The sequence below is a fragment of the Buteo buteo genome, chromosome Z, assembly GCF_964188355.1.
Source record: "Buteo buteo chromosome Z, bButBut1.hap1.1, whole genome shotgun sequence".
Lineage (NCBI taxonomy): Eukaryota > Metazoa > Chordata > Aves > Accipitriformes > Accipitridae > Buteo > Buteo buteo.
The window spans coordinates 28,171,882-28,183,408 of NC_134204.1; the positions used below are offsets into that span (position 1 = coordinate 28,171,882).

Consider the following 11,527-nt stretch of genomic DNA (forward strand, 5'->3'; position numbering starts at 1 on the left):
CCACACCCATGCAAAGACTTGTTCCTTAACTAGCCCTGTTGCCATCTGGCCAGTCCTATTTGGGAATACCCACCTGGAGCAGTACCTGAACTCTTGACAGACAGAGACAAAGGCTAGTGTGAACAGTCAGAGCCTGGAGAGGAGCTCGGGGTAGTTGGAGCAGTGCTGGGAGCTGCAGCTTGCTTTGGGATCGCCTCCCCTCTCACCTTCTAGGCTACGTGACTGAGCTGTAGGATGGACTGCTCACGCTGGGAGGGACAAAGCCATCTTATCTCTTCTCATTTAGGCAAATCAAAATCAAGGAAATACAGAGAGACTCCAGCTGCATGTATCAGAAGGGAGCAAGCCCAGATGGACCTGTGAAATGCAAGTGATCAGTAGCTTCCCTTCCTCTCTCACCACTCTCGCCCTTGCTCATCACCACGTATGGCTTTGTCTTTTGTTTCTGCATCTCCACAATCGGCCTCTGAGTTTCTGTGTGTCCACAATATAAAACACTAGTCTCTTTGGATTTAATACTGCCACATTCACAATAATCCCATAGACTTTGTAGCTCTGAGAGTGACATCCTTCCTGGCAATCCTCTGTGAGCTTGTTTCCAGACCCTGCAGTTTCTCTCCTGCTGGGGGAACAAGATCTTCCCCTGTGTTTTGAGGAACAGGGTGGGAAAATTCTCATCCTCATGAGAAAACCAGCACCACAGTCTAAAACTCCAGGGGCTGAAGCAAGATAAGGTTTGTTAATGTAACACAATTGCTTAATTTGTGCTGACTGTTGTTTCTCTTTCATTCTATCTTCAGGGAAAAAGGCTGTCACACCAAGTTACTCTATCTGTGGCACTGCATGGGGTGCTTCTGCTAATTCCGAAAATTTCAAAGAAACTGTGAAATAGGGACAAAATTTCTGCTTTTCAAGAAAGAAAAGAGCCTCACTAGGAATGATTTTAGAAAACAAGCGACACAGTAAGGAGGAAAGTTTTGGAAATGACATTGACATAGATAAGATAGTCCAAGTGAGACAAGTCTGCGAGGAACTTCTGCTGGAGTAGACGAAGCTAAGTGGCTTGACGGTAGATTAAATTCCTTGCAGACAAAGGCAAATTAATGCAAGTTGGAAGGAAAAATCAGAATGACATATTTCTTGGCTCTAAATTAATCACAACCATACAGAAGAAAAAGTGTCACAGCACACATCTTAGCCAAACCATATGCTGTGTGTGTAGCAAAAGTGTTGGCAAACTGATAGACTGTAGCAGGAAAGGCATAGAAAACAATATTGAAAATAATATAATATAATTATATAAACCAGTGACATGTCCTCTCTATTCCTTCCTGGTCACCCAGCCTGAAAATAATACTGCAGAAATAGGAATGGTCCAGGAAAATATATGACAAAAAATGGTTAGAGGAATAGAAATGTGTTTGGGTTTGGTTTTTGGGCGTTTTTTTTATGTAAAGAAAGTGTGGAAAATGTAGAGATGCTTAGATTAGAGAGGAAAAAGAAGTGACAGCATGACAGAAGTGTACAAAATAATTACTGCCGTAAGGAAGATTACCTTTCCCACAAAACAAAAGCATGGGGACATGAAACTGAATAACAAGACATTTACAACCAATAAAACAACCCCATTTATATAATGTATAATGGATGAGTTAGACATCTACATGAGCAATGGGAACGGGAAGATTTTGTTGAAGAAATAGGAAAGAGCTTACATCTGTGTGATATGAGGCATAAACCAAATGACAGTGTTAAGGAGAAATTTACCCCTAAGGGCAGGTTATAGCCTTAACATCCTCTATAAGTAATTTTTCTGAGAAGAATTTAGGCATGCTTTGAAGCAGGGTACCATAATGAATAGGCCATATCAGCTCCCACATTGAAGGCAGCTGTGTTCCCCCTACATGCTGTGGTGGAGAATAGTGAGACTTGCGCCTTATAAGCAACATAACTAAGGCACTGGAAGAAACTGAGGTGCCAAGGAATCTGGGATTCCCATGGCAGAAACACCTGTGGATGTGCATGGTGAGTCCCGTGCTGTCTAGAGGCATTGGTCTCAGTGTGCCTGTCCCGCTTGGGGAAGTAACTGATAGGCTATCTCTGCAGCATAGGCAGTAGGCTCAGTTTCCAGGATTTTCAGCTCTATGGTAGCCTCTCTGATCCAACCAGGCATCCAAAAAAAAAAGGGAAAAACATAATTTCTGAATAGAAAAGAGAGACACATCTGGAAAAGCTGGATGCATGGTAGCCTTATCTAGACTTGGCTGCATAGAGAGTTATGTGGGCTGAAGTACTCTACTGAGAGCAGACATCTGTGGAGATGCATCCTCAGAGTTTTCTAAGTGAGTAAGGACAAAAATTTCTAGCAGATGTAGTGCAGCAAGTAATTGTTCAAGATCACTTTACCATGTCTGATGTCCTTGTATAAACTACACACACTTGTTTATATTAAAAACCTAGAAGCATTTCTTGATGATGTGCTGGTGGAGTAATTTTGTTCAATAACTGGAGATGATGTCTATCTTTTGTCTTGCTCCAGAGAGGAAGTTAAACAGCTGCTTGTCAATCTTATCATCTCCTTTTCTGAGGTACAATTATATGTTAACTGGAACTGCTTGGAATTTTTTTCCCCAACAAAATGATATTTTGGGAAATGTTTCCATAAAACTTCTGTCTGGAAAATTTATAAAATGCCATATTAAATGCTTTCTACCTGGGTTCTCCAGAGTATTGCTATGGTCTACAGGAGGCCAAGTCCAAGTCCTTGATCTGCCTGAGATGCAGCATTTCATTCTAATTCCAACACAAATCAAGGGGTATCATCTCCCATGTCCCCAGTAGCTCACAGTACCGCAGAATGCCTGTGCACACAGTCAGCAGTTTCATTTTCACTTCAGTATGGAAATCATATTTCAAAAATCACAAATTTTGCCAGAGAAATAGGACAATAGTTCTACAGGCACTCTGGACTACCTGTCACAATTTACTGCACAGCTCAATAGCTATACTGAACTTCTTCCTGTCTGGTCTACACAATTTACCACCTGGCAGAACTCTTCTCCCAAAAGTCAGCCTTTTACAAGAAAAACTCATGAGTCACTTGCTCAGCCTCTTCAATAAGCAAGCCCAGAGATGCCTGCATGTGGTAGTAGTGATGCAGCTACTGAATTGGCAAGTGTTCATAAAATGGTTGAGATCGGAAAGGACCTTTGGAGATCATCTAGTCCAACCCCTGTGCTAAAGCAGGGCAACTGAAAGCAGGTTGCCCAGGACCATGTCAAGAATTTTTAGTACAGCCTGTTGCAATAGGACAAGGGGTAATGGTTTTAAACTAAAAGAGGGTAGATTCAGAGTAGGTATAAGGAAGAAATTTTTTACTATGAGGAGTGTGAAACACTGTGTATGACCTTTAACAGTCGCTTCCAACACAAGCCATTCTATGACTCTATGATTCCATGATTCTAAGTCAATTTTTTAATACCTCTAAAGATGGAAACTCACAGCCTTTCTGGGAAACCTGTTCCAGTGTTTGACTACCTCAGAGTAGCATTTTTCTTCTGTTAAAATAGATTTTCCTGCGTCTTATCTTGTTACAGGGCACCACTGATAAGAGTCTGCTCCATCTTCTTTACTCCCCTTATCAGATGTTTATTGATATCGATAAGGCACCTCCTGAGCCTTTTCTTCTCCAGGCAGAACATTCCTAGCTCTCCCAGCCTTCCTTTGTATATTAGATGCTCCAGTCCCTTAACCCTAGTCTTAGTGGCCCTTTACTGGACTTGCTTCAGTAGTTCCATGCCTCTCTCATCCTGGGGAGCCCAGCACCCAACACAGTACTCCAGATATGTCTCACCAGTGCTGAGTAGAATGGAAGGATGACCTCCCTTGACCTGGTGGCAATCCTTCTCCTAATGCAGCCCAGGATGCTGTTGGTCTTCTCTGCTGCAAGGGTGCATTAGTGGCTAGTGGGCAACTTATTGTCCACCAGAATCCCCAGGACATTTCTACACAGCTGCTTTCCAGATACTGGGTCCCCAGCATGTACTGGTACATGGGGTTATTCTTCCTCAGGTGCAGTACTTCGCACTTCCCCATGGTGAACCTTATGAGGTTCCTGTCAGGTCATTTCTCCAGCCTGTCAAGGTCCCTCTGGATGGCAGCACAACCCTCTGGTGTATCAACCACTCCTTCCAGTTTTCTTGCAGCTATACTGGTGTCTGTAATGCTTCTCAAAAGGCCAGGGGACAAAGGTGAGGAAAAGGCTTTTCAGGGACTGACCAGGCAGGCTAAGATCAGCCTTACTACCCCACTGTTTAAGCTGTAACCCTCTGAAACTAAGGGTGAAATCTTGGTGATACTGAAATCAGAGGCGGTTTTACCATTACCTCCTACTAGGTCAGGCTTTAAGGTTTTCTTTTCAAAATGATGCTTGCTTTTTCACTTTTGTCACATGTATCTTAAACTTTTTTTTGTTTGACAGTTGGAGAGAGGACTTTAATCCCTGAGAAAAGAACACTGGGTCAAATCCCCTTTCTTGTTGGACATCCTTGGCTGTAGTACTGTTGAGCTCAATGGCTTTTTTTCCAGGGCTTTGCATACACATTATAATTTTCATGGAGGATCTGAGGAATCATTGTAATTCCCATTTAGGTTACCCATACATTTCTAGGATGCAGGTGAACTGCTTAATTGGAAACATCTTCTGTCTCCTAACAATAAAAGATTTCCTGGCTTAAAAAAATGAGGTTTCTTCATCAATAACAAAGCAGACAATTGCCTGCTTTCATGTATGCTGTAATGAATTTGTTTAGATTGTGGTCAATGAATAAGTTTCCTGTAAAGCTGAGGGAACACCCAATTAGAATTTTGCTTTGTGAAATGGTTCCCCAAAATGTCTAGCTCTCTCCAGACTCCTTTAGCTATCAGATAATCTGGGCAAAAGCTTTGTCTGAAATCAAGAAGAGAGTTCTTACCTCTGTCACTCTCTCCTGCTCTCTGTCTACACACACAAAGAACAAAGTTTAATAGATAGCATATGCTCTTAGCAGAGCCTTTGTTCCTGCCCCAGCAGAGTCAATGCACTGCCAAGTCTCACTGAGTTTCAGTGTGTCTCCCCATTTTTGGCTTGAGTTTCCTGCAATCTGAAGCAGTCTCACATAAAACTCTGAAGATTCACAGTACATTTAAATGGAAAATTTGAACCATCACTCAGAGAGTGCGTTTTTCAAATCTGACTCCTTTCAGTGACCAAAACTTGGCAGGTTTGCCTACAGTCTGATAAGGATGGATGAGAGACGATTGAGTCTCCTCCCTGCCTCCATACAAAAGCCTAAGCAATTGGAAAGTGACAAGTCTCATGAAATTAATGAGCAAGCTGTAGAATCCTCTGCTTTTGTTTTTTGTTGTTGTTGTTTCTGTTTTGTTTTTCTAAAACAATATTTCAGTATTGAAGACATTAGACCTGTTGGCAAGCTTAGGATGTTAAAAAGGTGTCTAGTCTGTGGTCTTAGAAAGATCTTAGGTATGTGGAAAGATATGGTGCCTTTCCCTCAGTGGCTGGGTAATTCTTTAACCTGCCTCCTCCAGGGGAATTTCACAGGTGAAAAATTATCTGATTCTTCTATATTTGGCCTGTTACAATTTGTTATTCTGTCTCTTTCTTTTTGAAAAGTCCTTTCCTTTGATTTGCTCTGATTAATTGTTGAAGAATTAGACAGGCTTTTAGCTTTATGCCTCTTACTAAAGGTCAGATTGATTAAGTCATAGTGTACTGATAAAACTTCATGAAATACTGTGAAAATGTGGAGGCTAGAGACTGTAACCTGGGATGGGCTGGTTCTGAAAACCCCACAGTCTGCTTTTTATCTCTTCAGTATAGTGGAGGAACATTTGTGAAAGCATGGTTTAATGTTGAGCTTTTTTTTTATATCAGATGTGTCCTACCTGGTGAAGAACAGTGCTGCATGGTACGTGCTGTTTGTAAAGTCTATTTGAGACAGGCTGAGAAAGATTGTGCCTTGAATCTGATTAATGGAATATATTTGAAAAGTCTCCAATAAACCTCTATCATTGTGAATTGTAGCTGGTACATCAGGTGGGTGTGAACTTATACACAGACATGTCTAATGGCTTGGGAAATGCCCCGCTATACTAGCAGGATTTTGCAATCTAATGAATTAAATACCTAAATGATCTTGAAATAACGTTAAGGAAACACAGTTGACAGAAGCTGAGAAAAGAAGAGACATTCAATGTTGGCATTCCATCCCCAAGACATCCCATCACTCTGTGAAGAATAACAAAAACACAGAGTTTCAAGTAAGGGACGGTCAGTTTCTTTATTTTTTGTGTCCTGGACTCCCACTCTCACCATGCCCACTTTTATAAAACCAAAATTACAAGCCAGCTGAGTACAAGTTAGCACCTGCACCAGTTACTAAGAACTGCATTCTGAGATTCTTACTTCAGCCATGAACCTGCTCCTGTATCCCCATGAACCCGTGCACTGCAGATACTAATTTTCAGCAGGCACAAGTATTTGGGGAGGCCTGAGGCAGATCAACTGAGCTTGATACTCTGTATTAATTAGGATGGTTCATAACCTCCTGAGCTGAGATCCTCTCCAATCTCTCAGAAGAAGGTCTTGGGGCACACAAGCCATTTCTGGCTCTTCTTTCTGGGTGGCCCTGGGTAACAGTGTCTTCTCCCCTTTTTTCCTCCCTTTGGACTTGGATTGCACCACCTGCTTCGATTTCCCATAAGTGATAGGTCTGTGCACATCATCAGCACAGTGCAAAAGAAACTGCTGCTAGAGGTAATGAATCTGCAGCACAGATCACAGGGCAGCCTTGCCTAAGGTGTTAGTTCCATACCTAGGAAAAAAAAAATCATGATCCAAAGGTAAGGTTGGTTTTCGCTTCACCTTCCTTCTCACCAGAACAAAATCAGACTCGTAGCAGCAATGCTAGTAGCCTCAGTAAGTCAAGTTTCTTTCCCTTTGTAAACCAGAATGCCATGTGGACCGTTGGGTGTGGTCCTCCCTGGACACCTGCTTTTGGGATCAATGCTATGTTCTGAGCTTTTCCTGCAGAGCAAGAATCAGAGCTTTGCTCCTTGGTGGATAGAGTCAAGCCTAGCTTTGTTATTGTGGCATAAGAATGATTCACTGCCTTTGTGCCACAGCAAGCACGTGTGGGGAAACCTAATAAATATCCCTATTCAGCCAAGATAATGGGGAGAATTAAATTGGTTGGCACTTGGATCAAAGCTCATTAGCCTTGCATCTAACACTTGACAACCAGAGATAATATCAGAAAGGGGGGTTTCTTATGCCATTTTCTGCATGTGTTGCAGTGATTGTTCACGTGTAATGAGATCATATCTTAGCAAAGAATGAGAAATAGCATTTTTGCTGGTTGTCAAGGCCTATCTGAACATAAAGTTTATTTAAACACATTTTTTTGCTATGAGCTCATATTAAATCTCAGCAAGTTTAGCCATCTCTAATTTAGTTACATGGTCATTACATGGAAAATCCACTTCAGATAAAGCAAAGCATTTTTATCCTCTAGTTACACAAGTATCAGGTCACAGCAATTAGGTGCAAATGTCAGATACCTACTACGCCACTGCAGGGTTAACTTGTACATGTTCTGCACAAATAATGAGGAGCTTATTCTGCACAACAATGTAGTGAATGTGACATTGCATGAACAGGATGAAGAAGGTGGACAAGCCTAGTGAATTAGCTGAGTCTCTACAAAGTCTTTGACGTAGTGCTCTCAGTTTGATAAATTTCCCAGATGACTCCTTCCCTGTGGGTGTCCTTCACAGGCAGCAAAAGAAACAGCACAACACAATATCTGGTGTAAACCTCCTGCAGTCTGTTTGACTGTCCTTGCCCCACTGAGCTTCAATCCTTTTCTGTGGGTTCCCAACCCACCTCCTGTGAGAGGATGGAGTAAATAAGCCACACCTGCTACAGCATTTTAGCCATCTAGCCTTGCCTTTCCATCCCTGTAGCCAAACCACTCAGACACACCTAATCACTTTACCCTTCAGCACTGCAGTCTTCCTCACAGGACTGCTTTCTCCCTTTTCTGGGCTATCAGGACATTGCTGCCAAAGCCATCTTTCTTATTCTGGCTGTGGCATCTGCCTTTCTGCACATTGGCCTTTTTCCTCAGTGCTCTCTAAAAAGATCTAATGTCCTGGTCTTGAAGATCTTCTGCTGTGCAGCTCCTCTTGCTAAATTTAACCTAGTTTCTCTATCCTGTCAGTTCTACTCAGTCACGCTGGTTAGCTGCCTTGTTCTACAAAAGCCTCCATCTCCTCTTTCCCTGTCCTCACCAAAGCTGCTCCTACGGCCACCTCCTTCTGGCACTTTTGGCATTCAAGGGAGTGAAGAAAAACAATGAAAAGAGCCATCCATAAGCCTTCCTATTGCTATTCTTGTTACTGTCACCTTTGTGCTTTCTTTTCCCCATCTAGTCTGCCTGCCTGGGACCTTCACTTGCTGTGTATATGCTAGACATATTCATTTGTCTGAGATAGACAGTATTCTCCAGTCTGCTTCATTCACTGGCCTAAGACTCCTGTGGGAGAATTCCTGTCATGCAGCAATACTCTCCTATGGCACAGAGCTCCAGCATTAGACAAGCATTTTGATTATGGTGAGACATGTCCAGATACACGCAGGAGGTTCTTTTAAACTATTGTATTAGAGTCCTGTTAGCTGAAAACCCAAAGGAAATGGTAAAGCAGGCAAATCTAAAACAAATCAAATTTTGTAATAACAGTGGATGGGAAAATGTCTTCCTTTGTATCCATAGAAATTTATCTTGTCTTTTTTTCTGCAGCAATTTAAAAAAACAGATATGGTCAAATCAGCATTGCCGTTTGGATCCACCATGTGAGTATGTTGAACTCCAGTAAAGATAGGTCTTTGACAGAAGAATTTGACAGTGCAAATGCCAACTGACCATTAGCAAAATCAGTATGATCACAATTCTATTGTTATTTGTCTCTGCAGCCTTGTTTAGAAAAAAAACACAAGCTGTACCAGACAGTGGGGGAATAGTGAGCTGCAGTCTACAGCCACAGTGAAAGCCAGTGTTCTCACTACACTCACCATAATCAAGGCCATTAATCACTTCTCTAATGTATTCTTCCTGGCTCCAACCACATCCATATTTACCAGATCAATCAAAATCTGCCTTTTGTTTCCTTATTTCCACCTCAGTGGCTTGAAGAAAACAAAACAAAAAAGCAGTCAAAACCTAATAATTTATAAGATGTATTCTTATTCACTCTATATGATGAGATCACTCTGAGAGCTGTTCCAGTCTCCTGGCTGAAGAACCCAAGGAAGAGGTGGGCTCAGGGCCTTCATGATTCAATCCATACATTTGTTGCTGTAAAATGCGTCTATTTCACCAATTTTCTCTCTCTCTCTGTGTGTGCATGCATGCCATGGAAAAGGCTCGTACAGAAAAGCATTTATAAGGTACCCATGTCACAGTCTTACCAGTGACCTCACAAAGGCAGGGAAATGAACTTATTCCTGTTTGTACATGCAGGCACCTGCATTAGGTGTGTGATCATCATCTTTATGGTGAGTGCACCTAACCCACAGGCCTGTCTATGAGTTGATACAGAAAACCAACTTAAGGAAATGAAGGGAAGCCTAGAGCAAGAAGCACATGAAGTGCTGTGTTTAATCATGGCACCCCTTCCATGAAGGCCATCATCACACAAGGACTGAAATTCAGTGGACATGCTGTAAAAAGCATGTTGTGAGCTGGAAGGTGGACAGTCTCCTTCCCTAAACAGAGAAATGGACCCCTGTGGGGAGGGGGCAATAACACAGCCTTTCCAGAGTCCTTCTTCCCTTTCCAACATCAGTCTTGCATAAATTCAGCAAACCTCCTAGATCCTTGCTTAAACAGAGGTCCACAAAGCCCAAGTCTGTTGTCTGCCTGACCACCATCAGCAACCTGACAGGGTCAGGCTTCTTGGACGCATCGTGAGCATAAATCTCAGCCCTTATCTGATCCACACAGTATTAAGAGTTTCTCTGCATTTAAGGCCTCCTATTCAGTGCCCAAAAATATTTGCAACAACATAAAAAATATATTGTTGTAACATTTTTCATCTATAAAGGCATATCTAAATAGTTTTCAGCCTTTAATTATATACATTGAAACTAATCTTCCATCTCAGACCCTTATACTTCTCAAACCAGCCCTGCTACTTTATGTTGTCTCTTCCGAACCCATAATTTTTCATATCTGACCATCTTCTGGGTGGCATTGGGCAAGCCACTCCTTTTTTGTATGAAATTGCTTCTCCATCTCCAAGTTAGACTAATATTTACCAGCTTCATGTGGTTCCTTTTCATAGAGCACTGCACAGATGTAAAGGACTACAAAAAAATTAAATGTCACTGCCTTTACACAAGCTGTATTTTTCAAATTCTGTCAGCAGGGCTGATTTTCGAGGACTCTTAGAACGGAACCTAAACCTTTTCAAATGCCTTCAGACTATTTCTATTTTTGTGTAGCACATATTTTTTCCCATTAGCAGTAAGTTCTAAAACAGAGCTATCCACTTGTTGGCGGTTGGCAGGAGCTCAGCATTCCAATGTAAAGTGATCTTTTTTTGTCTGCCAATAACGCAATATTAACAAATTTGTCTTGATATTTATCTGTTGTTATGTCTGTTGTTAGACTGTACGAAGAAAACAAAACTTGGAACACTGCAGCAACCATTGTTTTAAGATATCTGATATGGCACTGAAGACTTTCCTTCAGGAATTACCAGTTTTGAGGCAAGGCAGAATCATATCATGTAAGAAGTTCCCTTGCATGTTTTCCATCACTGGCCATTTCAAGATGCACCTTCTTTCATGGTCCCAAGAGCTCAGATTTCATTTCTGCTGATTGGAAACTTAGCTTTGTCATGTTATTTCTGGTGGGCCTAACATAAAATGCAGGACCAGCTAACCAGCTGGGAAGAAATCCGTATCACATCCAATATTTAAATTTTCACAGTAAGAATATTTGGGGTTTGTTTTCTGGTACTCACAGTATCAAGTGATATATACTTGTTATGTATATATCCACATATCCAGTATGCGGATACTGCACATACTAGTACTGCACAAAAAGTGTGAAGAATGACACAGTTTGTCAAATCTCATGCTTAGCACTAAGAAAGACCCCAGAGGTGTGAATGGTCAGTAAGGTCTTAGGTTAGGATAAAATGAAGCTGATTAAAATCAGCCTTGAGTTTGCACAGTCAAAACACAGGCAACTCATCTGAGCAAAAGCTCCTGCAATATTTTTCTCCATTTTAAGTTAGGTAACAACCTATACTTGTTCTAAAAATGCAAACTAGCCATTATCAGCCTGATAATTAAGAGCCAAGATCTTACTCATGAAAAGTAAAAAAGAGGCTTAGTTGCAAGCAATGGCTTAACGGAAAATTCTTGAACTAGGATTTCAGATTTCAATATTTTTCTCAAATA

The 11,527-nt window shown here is 41.5% G+C and overlaps 1 long non-coding RNA gene across 1 annotated transcript in view; it reads left to right on the top strand.

Annotated features, from left to right (window-relative positions):
- The window catches only part of LOC142026883 (uncharacterized), a 152,037-nt gene extending 143,083 nt beyond the window's left edge, over window positions 1-8,954 (top strand). Inside the window, exons 2-3 of the long non-coding RNA XR_012648942.1 lie at window positions 5,933-5,966; window positions 8,859-8,954. This is a non-coding gene — a long non-coding RNA (uncharacterized LOC142026883). The remainder of the gene's footprint in view (window positions 1-5,932; window positions 5,967-8,858) is intronic.
- The last annotated feature ends 2,573 nt before the right edge of the window (window positions 8,955-11,527 follow it).